We start from the raw sequence: 19,234 nt of genomic DNA, 5'->3' as shown, positions 1-19,234 counted from the left end.
TCTGATAAATCAGAGGTCACTGGATCCAACTTCTTGCTGCAAGCAAACCTAGTCATAACTATCAGAAGCTGTCAAGCATTGTGATAAGAATTCTCCCTTTTCCCAGAAAGTTATCTCTTTTCTAGCTAGATTATGCAATTCTTAAAATACTCCATCAAAATGTATTCATGCCTAATTTCTCCATTTACCTCTCTGCCTGCACCGGATTTTAATAGATTCTTCCTGCTCTGGAACTTACTTGTGTCTTCATGTATATAGAGAAAATAAACACAGTTCCCTCTCACTTCTCATTTTTCTACCTTAATTATGTCATCTTTTCCAGACCTCCCTCATAAATGAAGCCATTACTCCTCTGAGTATTGTAGATGCTATTGTTTATTGTAATTTGAAATCATCACCTGAATATGGAACAAATAAAAGAGATTTTTACAGTACAAATTTATGACTGAATTTCTATTTTCTCTACCTCTGCTGGAAATTTGTCCTTCACTGCCTGGAAGAGTTTAAGATTCAATTTGCCTTGGGTGATCTTGTAATGACTGAGCCCCACTTAAAAGAAGTGATAATTTCCAAAGTTGCTGGTCTATCATACATGCTGATATGAGATATGAAAAGTAAGAGGAACAAAAAAAAAAAAAAAAAAAAAAAAAAAAAAAAAAAGGTAACAAATCAGACTATAAGAAAACAGTAGGATTTAAAAACATTTATACCCTTATAATACATAAATCGTCATACTTAAGTGTATAACTTTCATGCTGACTCCTGGAAAAGTATGTCTGGACTTTTCTGTATGGCAAGCAATGTATTCATACTTCAGATGGCAATGTAATCTTTGCCTACCTCTACAATAACTGAACAGTAATCTGATAAATGAAAAAGAAATAACAATTACCTGGCAAAGCTAATATTCAAAAGATGTCTCTAAGAATATTAAAAATATCCCTAAATGAGGATTCGTTTAAATTGCATTATAAAATTAGTATTGTACTATGAAAAAAAAATTATATTCAGCAAAGAGAGGAAAGTTGGTCAGCTCCTGTAACCTACAGCCAATACTTGTTGCAAGAGAAAAAGCACATGATTCATGAATTAGGGAGAGATGTGAATCACTCGACTGCTGCTCTTTAGGTCTATTTTGGCTAAAGGAATGTATTTTTATGCATTTTTGCCTGTTTTTGTGAAATGCCTTTTAGGGTAGCATGAACATCCCTAACAGACAGATATTTGAATAAGATGACTGTCAAAGCAACATATCACAAATAACACAAGGTTCATTTTCTTGTCTATGCAGACATAACAAAAAGTGAAACCTAGACATGCATTTATGTAAAATTTCCTCCAATTACAAAACCTCCACCACAGTTAAGCACCTCTGACATAAAGTGGTTAAGAAAGCTCAAAGCCATGCTTTTCATGTCTCCAGGGCTCCTAATAAAGCAACTTGAAAAACAAAGGAGCCCCTTGAAGGGGAAAGCAGATACAATCTCAAGTAAATAATGCAATCATAATAAAAAAGGGAATATTTATGAGTTATCTCAGAAACTCCCTCCTCAAATCTATTAATAGCATCAGGTTTTTTTTGCTCCTTGTATTTCATAAGCTCCAAATTCTGCTAACAGAATGAAGTCAAGTGTTACACAGAACCACGTGAGTAGTACCAACAGATGACATTGAAGGCAGATTCAAACCCAACAAGACAAGTCTTTAAATAAAACTTAAATCTGATCATGTAGGGGCCTGCCACCATTCAAGTGCCCGGCTGTGCATCTTTTCTTTGCACACTTCACACATATTACACCATGGACAAGGGCAGTCCCTCCTCTCTAGTCTGCACGAGAAACAGCAAGAAACAAGGTGCAGGAGCCACTGGGAAGCTGTCAGATCTCTGCCATTGTAGCAGCAGTTTTCCTTTGAATCAATATAGGGTGTTTAGTATGTTACAGTTTTGCTTGGAAAAGGGAAGACAGCATGAGTATTTTTCTGATCAAGTCTTTCAAATGAAAGACAAAGTGGGATGGGCAAAGAAGGCTGCTGGTGATCTGAAAATGAAAGTAAGGGGAATGTAATTCCTTGACCTGTAAATGGCATAAAAATAACTCTGTTTTTGTTCTCTGTTTAAAACCAAAGGAACTGAGCAGTCAGTGGCTCCATTTTTCCATCTTATGTACCACATGGTCTTACAACTGTAGTACTTGTTTTCAGAGCCACAAAAAAATATGTAAAACACAACAAAGATATTTCAAAGAAGATACAATAATCATAATATTGTAGAACTTCTCATTTTCCCTGTACTTTTTCTCCTCCTTCAGTAAAAAGAAGTATCAGCAAAACATGTACTTATTAAAACTGCAACTCGTCATCAGATTATATATCACTGGTGTGTTTCTGTGCCTGATGTTTGTCAAATTAAGTGGTGCTGATTCCAGAAAGAAGCCTCTTCTGAGAAATAATATTCAGAAGAATGATTTGGAGCTACATTACCAGCTTTGACTGAGAGCAATATACTCCATGATATACTCCTGCTTGTTCAGAAGCAAAACCATGTCTCATTTAAATTTTTAAAATAAAATATACTGCTTTTCCTTTCATAACTCCTTTCCAGCTGCGTAATCAAGTACCATCACAGCACTGAACAGTTTCAATATGGTCCAACCAGCACAGAGAAGTTTCATTCCCTCAGGGAGCAGCAAATTCACACTGGAGCATTTTGCAGGCACGTTTCCAGACTGCCTGCTGTCCAAAGCCTGGTTTGGATCTCTCAAGTGCTAACAGGATTTCCTTCCTGACCTTGAAACTAAAGAAAATTATAAGCAAGTCACTCTTGACTGAGAAGCAGCCATGGTAAATTTTGAGTGACAAAGGCCCACCCTTCCCCAGCAGTACTAGGCCAGTGCCTCAGATCATTTGGAGAGTGAAACACCAATACAATTATAGCCTCATCATCTTCCTGCTGCTGTTCTACAACTTTACTTTGCCAGCTACTGACACAAAAGCAAGATATTTCTCCCAGTTCTTCAAGGCTGTTTAATGAGTAATGAAAGTTGGTAATAGAAATAATTGTTATGTATACTGCTCCAAAACTGACAGAAGAAACACCTACGAGTATTATAATCCATACTCTTTTCCAGAAATAAAGAGATATAGAAGAAGGATGTTTAACTGTGCACAACTATCATCTTCCTTTCAGCATAATAATTGTTGTGTATCTCTATAATTACAAGATAATTATAGACCATAAAATTTGTACAGCGATTAACCAAAAACAAGATGATGCTCTATGCTGCCAAGACAAAGACATCCATCACTGAAGTTTCTCCCTCTTGTATTTGGAATTTCCCTCCATTCTATTTCTGTTGCCTTCAGCATTACAGTATATCTGCAACTCAAAAAAAAATCCCTGATTTTCAAAGTCCCATGTTAAATCTGAGTTACTCCATTATCTTAACCTTAATAGAATAGTGAAATGAGACTTTTATAATTATACTTTAGCCAAAGAAGCACATTTATTTCTAATACTAAGAATGTGTTGAATGTACATCCTGTAATAATAAATACTATAATCCTTACAGATATGCTCTTCACTAATGCCATTGCAGATACTCTCATTATTAACTCTACATGTCTAATCCCTTTCTGAATACCTGATTTCTGTAATTTCTATAATTATATAGATTACTCAGGCTAGCTATGCACCAAATATAATGGTATTTCCTTCTTAATGCTATTTCTCTATTCACTTTAACTTCCATTACTAGAATGGCACACTTATTTCTTCCGATGTGAGATTTTCAAGAGACATTTTGGATATATTCCTTTGAGGAAGAAAACCTCAGACTTACTATAAAGGTTTTCCATGTAGTGACAAGAACACATACAAATTAGCTTCCTATTTAACGAGGAATAATTTGGAACTCTGAATTCCTGCTCTATGTAAATACCTGTACTATACATACTTTACATCTACAAAGAGATAAAATACAAAGCTCATGGTACCAAAAGAAAGATTACAGAAAGCAACAAAAGATGTATGTACACAAACTGTATTGCCACTCTAATTTCTACTTATTTTTTGTTGAATGAAATTTAATGCAATTTGTCTTTTTTTTTTTTTTTGTAAATCCAAAATATGCATTTCTTGTATATTTGGTTGAAAAGAATATCATGAAGTGAGGCTAGAAGATCAACAGTTACCCTATCTTCTGTTTGTATTGATGGTTAAAATCCATGACTTACAATTGGTTTTCATGTAATCAAACAACACTTCCACTGTATAACATAACCACAGATATGCAACTGTCTTCATGAGTTTCAATTTGGAATCATATTTATATTTCTTTGGCAGGAAGCATTAGGAATTTCTCATTTTCTCTAGGGCTGTTTGGCCTAAATTCAAAGGATTTTTTGGAGTCACTGTCATCATGAAAGTGCTTCATTTATATTTACATTTCCAGCCTCTCCATGGAGGATGCTACTGAACATTTCATTCATTCCATTTTCACTGGAAAACTGCACACTGCCTGTTTTTCTTCTCTGTGACTGGAAAAGAGAAAGGACACTTATCCTTACAGTAAGGACAATCTGTTCCTTACAGATTTTTTGAACAACTTTTATCTAATGGCTCAGTCAGCATTTTCTGTTCCTGGTATTTGTGGGTTTACCCTTTTGTACACAAGACTGGCTCCATAGGTCTTATGGCACTGCATCCTCATTGAAATAATAAGAGCAGAAAGAATTCTAATTTCAATGCAGGAATTATTCATTAGCACCCTGTTACTTTTTGCTACTTTGTTAAAGCAAACTTGTTTCTACTTTATTTCTAATTTTTCATTACAGCACTTATTTGAAGGGATCAGAAATACTACTGAAATACCTTCGCAAATTGCATATGCAAAAAAAAATACTTTTGGTGACATGTTTGCCCATTTTGACTCCCAGAAAAAAATCAGTGGAGGAAGTTACTGAAAACACTTTTAAGCTAATAAAATTCCATTTCCTTTCACTTTGACTGAAGAAAGGAAGAGAAACTGCTAAGTTTATGCCGAAATTGAGCAACCTGGTCATTTTCACTGTTTTTTTTTCAAGATGAAGGATGAAAAGGGTCACTCATTTCACACTGCTATCTCTTGAACTTCTCAAAAATAAAACAAATGTGGCTGCAGTCCAAGAAGCTCAAGCAGTCATCCAAGAAACTGACAGTATCTTTCAGGAATGAAAAATGACTGTCAGCATGAGAGACAGTTCTTAGTTTGCCTGTCATTATTTACTTCTAAGGTCTGCCTAGTCTGGGGAGATGTCAAGGGAGCAGCTGTCAGACTGAAGGCAACAGAATTGGGAAAACAAGCTAAACTTATATTTGAATCATGATTGATCATAACCTGTACTATGCAATCAGATAAGTATAAGGAGACAAAACAAAAAAGAAGGAGCTGTGCTCTCACAGTTAAAATATTAGCAGTAGTATAGACTAATAGTTTAATTTGTAGTTGTTCAGAAATATCCTACAGAAATGAAGTCTCACTGAAAAATAATGATTTGCTGAATTTCAGGTCTCTTAAAGTATATAATAAACAATAAAAAAAAAAAAAAAAACAAAACCCCTTATTTATATTCGTAACTGGTTTGGTTTTCTGCACCTTTTGCCAAAGAGGAACAAAGCTCGAGAAGTACTTGAAACATGCTTATCAAATTTTCATTTTTCTTTACAATTCATCTCAAAGTATCTAATAAATAATCAGTGAGTATAACATCCATTTTTAAAGCTGAGGGAAGTAAGGGGCTCGTGTAACAAACTTCACAAATGCACTAACAAAATCTACTGGTGAGCTGAGAAAATGTTAAGCATTTCTACCTCACAGTCTAGGAGTGGACTACACCTTTTATTCAGATTGTTTTTGTCTGAGCTATGATTTAATCATGTATCACTTCCTTCACAGTGGAGCTGACTTCAGTTTATCAACTCAGTTGATTTCTCCCATCTAAAACTGATCAGGCTTCTGTTACCTGGGATTTTAAACTGATGGCTAATTCAAATAGTACACAGATCAAGAATTTTTTATTCCTTAAATAAACATGGCATATCAGAAATTTAGTTTTTGCGCATAGACAAAATACATTCAGACTTTTGGAAAAAGATCTTTAGAGCCATGATATAACTGTTGAATGCTCTTTTTTCAACATAATAATCTTGATGTGTTTGTATTTGACAACTTTCTGCACCACTGAAGAAATTTAAGTAAAATTATTCATTTGCAAACATCATTTCATTTTTCATTGTATTAGCAAAACATGAACATTTCAAAGAGAAAATTAAAATGTCTTCTGAAATTAAGTATAAATATCTCAAAGCTCTACAAAAAAGATAAATTAGGATACAAAAAAATTTTAAAAATGTACATCATGATTCACCTGTTCCTAGGTCTTACCACCTACCATTATTCTAATTGCTACTTTTTGTTGCATATAGGTTTCTCTCTCTCCCTCTAAAGGAGTGTACAGCCTTTTCTTTTTCTTGTTTCACAAGAACATATCGAGGCTACATTACCAGAATGTCAGACAATTTTTCACCTTGTAAAGTGATGTAAGGGTAGTGCAGCTTTATTGATAAACTGCAAACAATATTGAGTATGTGCAAAGATAATAGGTTGATTATTCACCAAATCTCTTAACAAAGTGCTGTTATGTGGAGTAAGTTGTGCTGGGTTTGGCTGAGGTGGAGTTAATTTCGGCATGTTCTGATAGCATGGGGCTGGTTAAGATTTTTACAATGCAAGTATAGATTGTTATTACCAGAACCAGCTTGTTACTGCCAGAACTATTCTGAGCTTCTCCATTTTCACAGCAATAAGCCAATAGCCACCAGTTTTTGTTCCTTCAGGAATTATTTTTGAAATCACAAGGTGTATATATAAGCATTATACAGCTTATCCTATCAGTAGAAAAGCAGGATTACTGTTTTCACTTAGTTTCTCCAACAGGTTTTGGTATAATTTTTAAGGTTCTCTTACAATTGACCCACAGTAGATTAACACTTGCTCACAAGTATCAAACAAGGAAAATAAATATTTAATGCCCAGACAGTTTATTAATGATACAACCAACAAACAGCCACTCTCAGTATTGTTCTAACCATTAAATACTGTCATCTCTATCAGATTAGTCTTGGTAGCATAATCAACATTAAAGCAATTCGTCTGGCAAATGCATCAGGATAATTCACTTGGAGTGTATCAGAAATGAAAAATGATCTCAGAAAATCTAGCTGGCTGTTCCCAGGGATTAAAATATATTACAAAACATCCTAAATCTTAGGTATTAATGCTGATATTACTCTTTCTGTATGTTTCAAGCTTCACATTAAAAGGAATCATGCCTATCACTGTAAGCTTTCAGAAAGACAAAGTAATAACAAATGAGAAGTTACTTAATTTTTTTTCCTTAACACCTTTGAGTGCAAAGCATTGCATGTACACAGTTCACCGGGGCACTGGGAAGAATCATTCTCCCTCAAATCTGCTAGCCACTCAAAAAAACATACAATGCTGAAACTGCTGTCTTCTTTACTTATTTATTCGGCATAATTTAACAATCAAACAACTCTGATTTGCAAATAGTATCTGGCTTTTACTTTTCTTGTGTTGCCTTTATCTTTGTGATCTTTCGGTGGGGCTTTTACTGACATTACCCCTTTTCATTTTACTCTCTTTGACCTAAAGAGTAGCTTAAGTTTGCTAGAATGTTTGTATTTAGTAAAACAGTTGTTCTTATGAGCTCAGAAGCCACACACTATGCAGCACAGGAGAAGTGTTCTCAAGAGTTAAAATTGAATTTTATTAATGTTTTTTTATAGTAGGAAACAAGACTTACACCTGTCCTGTAAAAAATCAGGCTCCTCTTCAATAGCCTCTGCCTGAGAAACAAAGGTTCTCCTAAGGGTAGGACTCTGGAGCTCAGCAAGTCTTATCAGGGAATAAACTCTACTGTCAGCTCTTCCTTCAATTTTTCATTACAAAAGCAGTATTATCCCTCTTGGGTTAAAAAAAAAAAAAAACAAAACAAAAACACAAGGAAAAACTGCAAAACATTTGTCATACACTTTTTCTTCAGAGCCAGACAGCATGTTTTACAAAAAAAAAAAAAAAAAAACTTGGCTACTATATCCTTTCCTGCTTTATTCCTCAAGCTTTCATTTGAAGCTTTATTTCTGCAATCTTTTGTAAACATTATTTCCACAAGTTTATTTTTTGGTGAAGGTCCTCTGAAGACATCCCAATCCAAAAATTCAAGAGATGGGACAGTCTAGTCTATTAGTACGTATAATGATCCTATTATTCCTGTAGAATTTCATCCATGAATTTGCCAATTTGTCAATACATTGACAGATAGCAATTCTTCCCCTTACTTATATTTAATTGCTTCTACCATCCCATTAATCAGGTTTCTTTGAATCTTCCTGTACATGTGGCAGACTTCTCTGGGTTTGTAGCCTATTACTTCAGCTTTGTCTTTCTGTAAATATATACTGGTTTTTTCTTTCTTTCTTTTTTTTCTTTTTAATCTAAAAATGAACATCCATGTCTCAGTTCACTAAGTTACCTTGATGAAGTATATTTAGGCTGGTATGATGACTTCCTTTATTAAAAGGAATATTATACTCAGTGATGATGCATCTCTCTTTCTATGCTGTAGACAAGCAAATGCTTGGGGCAGTTTTTTTTGAGAGCAGAAGTCAAAATATTTGGGGGATGGGATCCCCAATACAAAACCAGGGTGTCCCATCTGCAGTCCTTCCTTGCCTTAAACCAGCACCTAACTCTAACAGAATTGCCAACTGTGAGCTGAACAATCACAGAATCATTTAGATTAGGAAAGACCAACTGCAGCAAGCCCAATGAGCCACATTTACACTCAATAAATGCTAAATAATTTATGGATAAACACATGTAGCCTATTACATATTCAAAAAGAACATGTGAATGCTTTTAAAGGTATTTTTTGGGAGTTTTATTCTATGTGATGTAATCACTTTCTGTGTTTTAGCAGCAAAAGAATGCACAGAACAAAACACAGTAAAAGGTAAATCCTATAATGCCATGATGGCAAGAAGCATAATGCCGCCTTTGGAAAATATCAAGCATCTGATAGCATTCAACAAATAATTATCATCTGGAAGTATTATACAAAACAGGAATAACTGTCGGTAAAGACATGGAGCTAACACTCCATAAAGCATTTTTGATTTGTTCTATAAAGCTAATATTTTTCAGGGATACGTTGTTGGGTTTTATTTTCTAAAGAGAGAAAATATAGCACAGATGTAAACATCAATTACTCCATCCAAACAGAACAAAAGGTTACAAAGGTTACTTTCCCTTAGTGAAAACACAACACCTACTATGAACAGAGGTGAAGATAAACAGATTTCATTCTGGATTTATAGTATAATATATCTCCATCATCATTGTATCAACAGAATTTTATCTTTCTGCATGATCCACCACCTCTTAGTGTCACTGGATACTTTTTCAGTCCATTTTATACATCTGATGTGCCCTCTGGCTACATGTATCAGAAAGAGAGACTTTTGCACTTTGTTGGCCATTCAGGCAGCTGCTAATGAAAATGAAAGAGAATTGAAAAAATGTTCAGAATACCATGACAGAATTTCTATGAGTTCAAGGAGGAGTTAATGACATTGAAATTGAGTCAGTATGATACCAAAGCTACATTGTATTGCTCTTTACAGTGTTTTAGGGCCTAGGAGGACAATAAAACCAGGAAAATAGATGGCAAAATGAAGAATTACAAAAAATACCACTCTGTCTCATCCTGAATAACATCCTTCTCTATCTGTCCTCTTTTTTGTTGCTGATTCATAACATGCACTGAGGAGTAACAAACATACATTTGCTCTGGTTTGGCAGAAAGGGCACAGAAAGTGCAGGAAGTCAGAGCTTGCTGCTCATATTTCTGGTCTCTTTTCCATGTGTCTGGCTAAATGTTTCCATGGAAGCTTGAGAAGTGGCTCAAAATGGACTAATACGGTGAACAAGAAAGAAAAGTTGCTTTCTTTTATATTTTCTATTTTCCAGATAGGAAATATAAAGTAGGTATTCGCCATTTTTACACCACTATTTTTACCAGTTGTTTTCTAAGATATTAGCATTACAAATATGTACAGTAATTGGGGCATAAAACATGGGCATTTATCCAAGTTAACCACATTTGAAATAGAAAATCATCTAAGTACTTTCTAATAGAGATGCCACAAATATGAAGCTTGTGTAAAATCCCATCATTTGGCAAGTGATAGCTTTGTCTCATAGTACTCTGAAATAGAACTACTCCCCTAGGAAAAATCACAGCATCCTCAAATAGATTTCTTTGACACCCACTTTTCTAAAGTTACTTCAAATTTTTGAGTTTTTGACCCTTTTTTTTTTTTATTAAATCAGACCACCTAAAACTCACAGAAACACAGTTGTCTCAATTTGAGAAAATACAAGAGAGGGATATAAGAATATCTAATAGTTATCATCTAGGATTAGACCTGCATTGAGGTGTCTGTCTGCTATAATTCAGATCAGGACAGTAGAACAGACTACTCTTTATCTCCAGAATTGTTACAGTAATGGTTTTGGTCAGCTCTTTCATTTAATGCTGCTCTCCATATCCAAAAGACTATTCCTACCAACTATGTCCTAAGATGTGAAAATGTAGTCTGTCCTTGTATTGCTACTGACTCATTCAAAGCTCACAGGCTGATTGAAAAGGGCTGCTGCAGACCCTTACAGAAAGTGCTACCAATCTTTACTACTCTGGGCTCAGCCAAGGAGCTTTCCAAGAATTATACCCTCAGAGCCTTGAAACAGCTTGTGGAAGCTCTCTCATTCTGTTGCTGAGACATTTTGACTGTGTTCTGGAGTACAGGAGTGATCCATTTTCAGGCTCATGGTGTGCAGCAGCGGGGACATTTAAAGCTACACTGATGCTCTGATTCATCTCAGATGTGTTGAGGGTGACAGTAGCTGTATTTTTCACATTGCCTGATAACATTCACAGATTACTCTAGCCACAGGTCCCCCCCCATGACTTAAGATCTGTTGCATATCAAGTAGAAAACGATGCCGAGTTTAATGTGATCTAAACTTATGTAGGTGACAGCAACAGGACCGGGGTGACTGTTCAATAAAATATCTGCTTAACAAAACAGTTCATAGCATTTAATTCTTTTGTGTGGATCACCTTGTGAAATTTCAGGTGTTTCATATTTTAATGCACCTTTGCCTTTCTCTGTGCAAGAAGATGAGCTAGAGAATTATGTACTTTATCAATCGTACTCATTTTTGTACTCATATTCATTAGGCAACTGCTGGTGATTTGCCATGTATTTTTAGCTACATCACCTAGTAAAGAAAACTTCTTCACAAGAATTTATTTTACTATTTCAAATGACATTAAGTAGCTGATATTTCTGATAAACCTCCATTTTCACTTTCTTTTCTTTTCCTCTCCTACTATTCTCATTACAATGGGAGTTAATGTGAGGAAAGCATATGGCCGTGTCAGGTAGAATTATGTGGTCATAGCCATGCCATAATTAACACCATTGTTTTCTCAAATAGCAAGGCATGTTGCCTTAAAATAATATAATATACACATACACAGACCACCAGAATGACTGAGAATTAATTAACATAGACATTTTTGATTGTGGACAATATCTGTCCTCCAAAAGAACTAAATAGAATTAGGTAGCAAGCACAAGTGAGTGACTATGTGTATGGTGGATAGGATATTGGTAAATTAATATTCCAGAACTCTGAATAGATTTGGAATTGAATTTAGTGAAGAAATTAGTTTAGTTTTATTTTAGCCAAACAACATTACCCAAACTTAATTACTCTTCCCCAATGCTTGAAGTATTTCCATTTGCAGAAGTGACAATTCTCTAATAAAACTGGCAATGAATACCAGAACTGAAGTGATACATCTTCTCTATGACATCGATATTTAGATTATTTGGACAGACATATAAGTAAATCACAGCCTGACATCTTATCTTTGAGGGAAGCAGATCTGCTAGAAAAACAACTGTGTACAGCAAATGTAATACTATATACCATATTTTTACCTTAATATTTTATGAGAAGAATAATAACAATATTTACTATGGTCACAACATAAATGCATATGTAGAGCTGGAATTTATCTTCAGGTACAATGCAGTTTCCAGAGATAAAAAAGAGCTGAAATTCTCGGTATCTCACAGATACAACTTTACCATAAGAATTCTGTCCCTTTGCTCACCTAACAACAAATGCGGAATACACTTGATAAGAATCACTAGAGTATCCGACTTTTCTTTTAATAAAGCAGTTTGAAACATTTATCAAACAGAAGAATTGTAACAGAATGAAACTTCAACAAAGACAAGGACTGTCAGGATGCCAGTAAAACAGCAGCAACAAAGAAGCACCCAACAGCGGTTTTGCTATCAATACCTCAAAACGAGGGAATTTCAAACACCACTTTTTAGAACTGGGGAGAAGTGCAACTCTCTTACACCTCTTTGCTATACCAAGTTCAAAGTACTGTAAGACATATATCAAAATTTTCCCTCAAAACAAGATCGTTTCATCACGTATCTGGTCTTGGCACACACCTCGCTTCCAAACCCAGCTGCAGCCTCTCAGCTGACACCCGGTGCATGGACATCTGCTCCCCGTGCTAGGGCCAAGCTGCCAGCTGGGCGACAGCAGCCCTGCACCTCTGCAGCAGCCAGGCCAAGTAACAACTCTGGAAACAAGAGAAAACTCTCTAGCAAAGCAGCATCCCTGTGTCTGCACCAAGCAAACTTCCCTCTGTTTAGCAGAAAAGGAGTCCATAACAAATATATACAAAACCATAGTATTTTCTTATTTTTCAATCACCTATGACAGCTTTTACTTCTTTGGCCTAAAAGGTCACAGGGCCATATAACAATAAGGGTTTAAGAGCTAAGCAGTCCCTCAAGCCTGTCTGGAAAACCAAGAACACTCCAATCTGGGCAAATCCAAATCTAGAAGCGCTGCTCTGACATTTTAAAAGAGAGTCATGGAGAATTTCAGTGGATAACATGTTTAATTTTTTCATCTTCAGAAGCTGTTTATATGTAAATATATCAAAGCTCTAAGGACACCAGGGGAAAAAAAAAAGGCATTTGCCAACACTTAGGATATAACTTAAAAAGCTTCAGCTAACTGATCGGTATCAATGACACCAAATCTACCAGAAATATTTTAAATGGCAAGACCATAAACTGGTGATGTACAGGACATAATCTTATTCCTGTTCCAAAGGGATTTGGGTGACAAAACAATTTTGTAGTAATTTTACTGTCAGCCAGATCTGCATTCTGATCACTGAAAACCTACAAATGAGTCAGTAGAGCTTTCATTTTTGTGAATAAGGTTGTATTTAACATGTGATACATGGTATAAATAACTCATTGTACTAAGTTGCTGAGGATGAAAGTATCTAAGAAATGCAAATACTTGATAGAATTAAAGAATAGAAACAACAGAAATAAAGTTAATGTAATTTAAACACATGAAAAACTGCATTTAATATACATGATGGTTTATGACAACTAGATTGAGCTGCCTGTGGTTTTGATGTAGTCTAATCAAAGCCTTCTTTTTATTCTTTCACCTTCTGCCCTGGTTGTGTGGAAGCAGCTCAAACAATAATATTAGCCATACTGTCTCTCAGACATTAATGCTTGATACACTTCAAAACAATTTTTAATAAGCCCAGTACCTCAGCAGCCTGAGAAAGACTGAAAAAATTATGGCTGGCTCAAAATAACTGCGGGGTGTGTGGGAGGGGGCGGATCAAGTTCAGCAAAGGCGGAATGGTGCTCTGCCCCACATCCCATCCCCTTTGGAGCCTCTAGTGCAACTGTCAGTCACTGGCACGCTGGAAGCAATGTCCCACCCCTGTCCTGGAGCCCCAGTATAGCCCAAGAGTGGCTCTCAGAGCAGAAGCCTTTCCTGGGGGAGGATGGCCACAGGAGGCCAGAGCAGATAAAAAACATTGCCCAAAGGTGTACCTGGTTGTGTCCCTTATTACCAGGGCTTTGGAGGGAGCTTTTTCCTAATTTTTCCATCATAGTCTGGCCTTTGTATGATTTAACCAGAGAAAGGGATTCTTGGGACTGGACACTGGTATGTGAGGAGGTCCTAAAGCTGCTGGGTTTTGAGACAGGAATATATAAAGCTCTTGGCCCCATTCATCCAGAGGACCCTTTGCAGGCTGAGTGGGGTTTTGCTGTCCATGGGCTGTCAATTCATGTGTGGCAGCATGGACCAGAGGATCCTACTCATCCATCCAGTTTCAATTTCACTCACACAGCTTTAAGGATGCTGAAAAGCAAGACTCTGTAAAAGAAAAAGGGTGTGTGGTGAAATCAGCCCTACAAGAAGCAGCAAGATTTTAAGGCAGCAGACAAAAATACTGAGAGGCCCCTTTAAGGTCCTTAAGACAAGGATTTTGGGCACACCACTCCCTTTTGGGACACTCCCTGACAAAAGGGGAGTGTCAGGAAGTGGTATGCTCAGAGCATTACAGCCACGTTCACAGAAGGGATTTATTTTCTCCCCTCACCCCCCACCTCAAAAGGGTGTTATCAGGTACCTAACATTTGCTAGACTAAAAGCAGCAGAAGAAACTGAGAAATGTTGCTAAATTAGCAGTAAATTCACATTATCTTTGACAGTAAGTCTTTTGTTCTTCAAGCTGGCCCTAGAAACTAAAATGATAATCACAGTAGCCTATCAAAAGCCTTGATATAAGTGTCTTTATAACAAAAAAAATGTCTGCTAGAATGCAGCTGCATAAAGTTGTACAGTTGAGACTCTAATAGCAACCTAACCAATATGAGAATTCTGCAATGCAGAATGCACACAGAAGTGCTTGCTTGGGAGCTCACACTACAAATTCCTCACCTTCAGACAGTAATTGAAACTGATGAAATGGCAAAGATTTATAACTTCTTGAAACACCACCACTTCTGCCCCAAAGGAAAAAGTTAACCTCAGGCCTTCAGCCCTCCAAATTAATAACCAGTCCTTAGAACTTAAGGTCTTTATTAGGTCTTCAAATTTAATGTTCTTACTGTACCTCCTACAGTTTCCTCACAAATTTGCTTAAATAAGAAGAATTATTTAATTCCTAACAATAAACTTGGACCAAAATAAAAGAGCAACATTGTGCACATTTACAAGCATGCGTCAATATATTAGCAGCAAGGAAACCTATTATTATTACAAAATGCATGCCTGAAATTACAAGGCTTCAAAAGCATTTTTATTTCAAATCAGTTTTTAAAGAATATGATTTGTCTAACGTGTTATTAGGACCTCTTCAGATGAAAGGAGAAAAATGGATTAATAACAAAGAGCATACTGATTGAAATCTAATTTCTATTATCACAGCTAAATGATGTTTTTGCATGCAAGCTGAAGCTGCGCATTTTGAGATACACAGTCCCCTAACACAATGTCACTCATTTCTGCGCTCTTACTTAGAGCCGTTTCCTGTTGAATTGAAAATAACAGTGCCTCAAGTAACTACACAGTATAAAATGCTCCCAGTTAGAAGCCAAGTCTCTAACTAGAGAAAAGAATTAAATCAATCTTTCCTGAACAGTGTCTTCAGCTGAAGAATAATATCCACATAAAACTACTTTAAAATATTATGTACCTGGACTATTATCAGCCCTACTCATATGATTATTTTTTCCAGTCTCCAAATCACACAGCAATAAAACTCCTAACAGAATTTCTATTCTATCAAAAAATGATATTTTTTAACAACACAGAACAAACTGAATCAAGAGGAACTCTAGCAAATGAAAGATATTAAAGCAGTACAAAAACAAAAGAAACTTATCATGAGCTGCCCCAGGTTCACAGATCCTCAATGTACTGTCAATTACTCAAAAATCCCATAAGCTGATCTGGAATTTGGGAGTTAATTCAACCCCAGAAGTGAAGCCCCCTGAGTCAGACAAGCCTTTTAAAAGCACAGAGAGCTCCAGCCCCAACCCCATCTTCCAAGCCTTCAGGGTTCCTAGGAGCTACTAGCACCAAAACACCCCAGCTAAGGGCACCTTGTAGGCTTTGTGGCAGACAGCTTCCATGATAGAACTGCGTTTAATTAGCTTCTAGTGGAAAAAGCACTGTTATTCCTAAAGGTTATCAGGGAGCCAGTTGGGATGAAAGGCTGAGGACACAGATTTTGGTTTCCACTAATCTGTATTTTTTGATGTGAAAAAAAAACTCTTGCAAAATGTAGATCAGTTCTCACCCGTACTGACACCACCCTGTGGCTGCCAGAATACCTTTGATTGCTTCATGTGCTGAAAATCAAACACCTGCAGCACGTGTGTTTAGTTATCTTGTTAGCTCCTAGACTGAGGGGGGATGTGTAAATAAACTAGTACTGTGTGCAGCACAGCTTTTGCTAACCTTTTACAACAACAGGGACTAGAAGTCTTCCAAAAGGCAGACAGAAGAACCAGGCATTGTAAAATTGAAAGTGAAGTAATAGCAGAAAATGTAAGTGATGGGGGGTCACATATAGAAAGTTGAGGCTTCCTGATCAGCTACAGGCAATAGCTACAGTCATTTTAGGCCAACTGCAACCTAACTTTTAGTCTGCACAATAAAATGGTACTAAGACATTAAATGTTTTATTTCAAATTGATGGCTTCTATCACAAAATCTAATGACCATATCAAATAAAAGTATTCATCTTCCCAACATAATGATGAAAAATCTATTTTTTCCCTGACAATGAAAACCTTGATCTTAAATCCTCTGATGACACAAAGTATTTATGAATCACAAAAAAACTATCTAGATGTTGATAAAGGGACGCCCACTGATTTTATTTTCCATCAGTCTAATCCTCCAGGATTAGACACAAACATCTGTGTCAACTGCTCAGCTAAAACAAGAATTTTGACAGCACATGTTCAACTTTTTTGTCCAAAGGACCCATTTTGCAGCTTCTTCTTGTCAATGTTTCAGCAGAGAGCACAGACACACCACAGTTTCCATTGCATAGCTTTTACATCCCAATTTGAGAATCTTCACCTACAATTGAACAGATTCAAACCACTCTTTCCTTCAATTGATAATTTATTTGCAAAAATACCATTTTATATTAAGTAATTTACTTTTAGAGTTGTTGGAAAGTTCACCTGAACAAAGACAAGTTGGCTGGCTGTGTGTCAATCCTCACATTTAAGTTCTGACTTGTCACTAGATACAGCACATCACCCCAGCCAGTGACATCTCTTTTACTCGTGGACTGGAGCATTTCTAAAAACAGTGACAGAAATCATACTGAAAACACTGAAAACCAGGATGCTCAAAATCCTCTTTCTATGAGAGTGCATGACTATTTGGATGACAGCTATTCAGTCTCCCAACAGCGGAGCCCATGAATTGTCCCCACAACTGGCTATGCACAGAAAAGACCAAGACAATGCCTTGAACAAAGCTGGATCAATTAGCCTTTCAAAAGTCAAATGAATAACAGAGATCCAACATGAACCTCAACAACTGTGCCTTTATCAGGCAGGAAATGCTTATGGCAATGAAATCAAACATCAACAGAAGAAAAGTTAAGACTGTTGTTCCACCAGCAATACCAGAAACCATTCTGCTACTGAGCAGCGACATTGCTCCGCACACATTGCCCTGGGAAAGAGCAAAAGGCCTTCTCAGCCTCCCTTTCTGTACTAGTGCATTAAATCAGAGAAGGCCATTAATACTACTTAGAATCTCCTCCAAACTGACAATTTTAATCAGATTTTACACTTCTGTCACCCACTGTATAGTTGTGTTTTTGCAGGTCATACCAGAAAAGGTCACAATACTGCTATTTTGGGGGGAACTTAATGAATAAAGGCATTTATCTAGTGACAGATCATTAGGGGCTGACCAGGTAGGCCCCATAAAATTTTTTTTAGAGCTTTGCTTAACAATTACAATGGATTTTAACTTGTGCTGCTATGAACCTTCCTATATGAAGCTTACAAATGATTAATAGAACCTGATGAATATTAATGTGCAAAGTAAAATAAGTGGATAAAAATATCTTCCGAAAGGTATTGCCTCAGACAGTCTGTCACTGTACCTTAGCTGCTGCTGTGATTAAAAACATACATTAAGAAACATCTCTAACCAAAGGTTTCTTTGCTGAAATCAAATAATCACTACCTAAATTGAAGACATAGTCAGGGTTACAGGAAACTTTCACTTACATGTTATTCAGAAGACCCAAGGGAACTTCAGTCTGTTTTCTTTCTGAACCAATAAATAATCACAATTTCTTGCAATAAAGGAATTCATTTCTGAAAGACAAAAACAAAAAAATAAAAAATAAAAGGGAGGATAAATTATTCACAGGTTTTTTAGTAGCCAAACTGTGATAATACATAAAAATACATTACCACAGCTGGGAAATTTACAAGAACGTGCTACAATTTCATTAAAAAACCTGCATAATTAAATCTTTATTTGTAAGGGTAAGCATACTATTAATATTTTATAATACTCAAAGTATGTTTAATGTATAGGTTAGTGTCTCTTGAGCTGCAGGGAATTTAATATTTCTGTTTTATTTTGTACCACCAGGAGCAAAGGTTTCATTTTCAGGAAGCAAGTACTCTCAATTTCTACCAAAAATGCCTTTCACAAATAGTCTAAGAGAAAATGGACTCGTGTCCAAAAAACCCTAACATTTTTCTTATGTAAAAAAAATATCAGATTTTCCTTGAATATTAATGGGAAAAGGATCTGAAGAAAATCCTGCATATTATATTCCAGAGAACCTTCCTTTATCCCTTTTCAATATGTATTAATGAGAACACATGAAGAAAAGAAACAGGTAGGCTGAATAATAGACTCTTTCAGTAAAATCAGTTTAAGAGTGGAATAGGCTGGCAAGAAAATGAAGACTACACTATACATAAATACATGTGAATATATACTCTATATACAGTTCATTTCTACTGCTCTGATAGAAATTTAAGAGGGCATAACTTTCCCTATAGTAGGAAATTATACTGATTTTAAAAATGTTGCCTCATACTCCTAGTAAACAAACAGTAGTTAGCATGTCTTGTTTCTTATCCTAAAATAACAAAACATTATAAGATTTCCATCAGTGTTGTGGAACTTGC

General features: G+C 36.0%; 1 protein-coding gene across 3 annotated transcripts in view; it reads right to left on the bottom strand.

The window, feature by feature from the left end:
• The window catches only part of LRRC4C (leucine rich repeat containing 4C), a 486,647-nt gene that overhangs the window by 267,158 nt on the left and 200,255 nt on the right, over positions 1-19,234 (bottom strand). For all 3 annotated transcript variants that reach the window (XM_068193738.1, XM_068193739.1, XM_068193735.1), the window contains exon 2: positions 18,314-18,403. The gene's annotated coding sequence lies outside the window, so the exon portion shown is untranslated. The remainder of the gene's footprint in view (positions 1-18,313; positions 18,404-19,234) is intronic.

Source organism: Anomalospiza imberbis, chromosome 6, assembly GCF_031753505.1.
Source record: "Anomalospiza imberbis isolate Cuckoo-Finch-1a 21T00152 chromosome 6, ASM3175350v1, whole genome shotgun sequence".
Lineage (NCBI taxonomy): Eukaryota > Metazoa > Chordata > Aves > Passeriformes > Viduidae > Anomalospiza > Anomalospiza imberbis.
The sequence above is the reverse complement of the archived record's forward strand: the minus strand, read 5'-3'. Positions and strand labels throughout refer to the sequence as shown.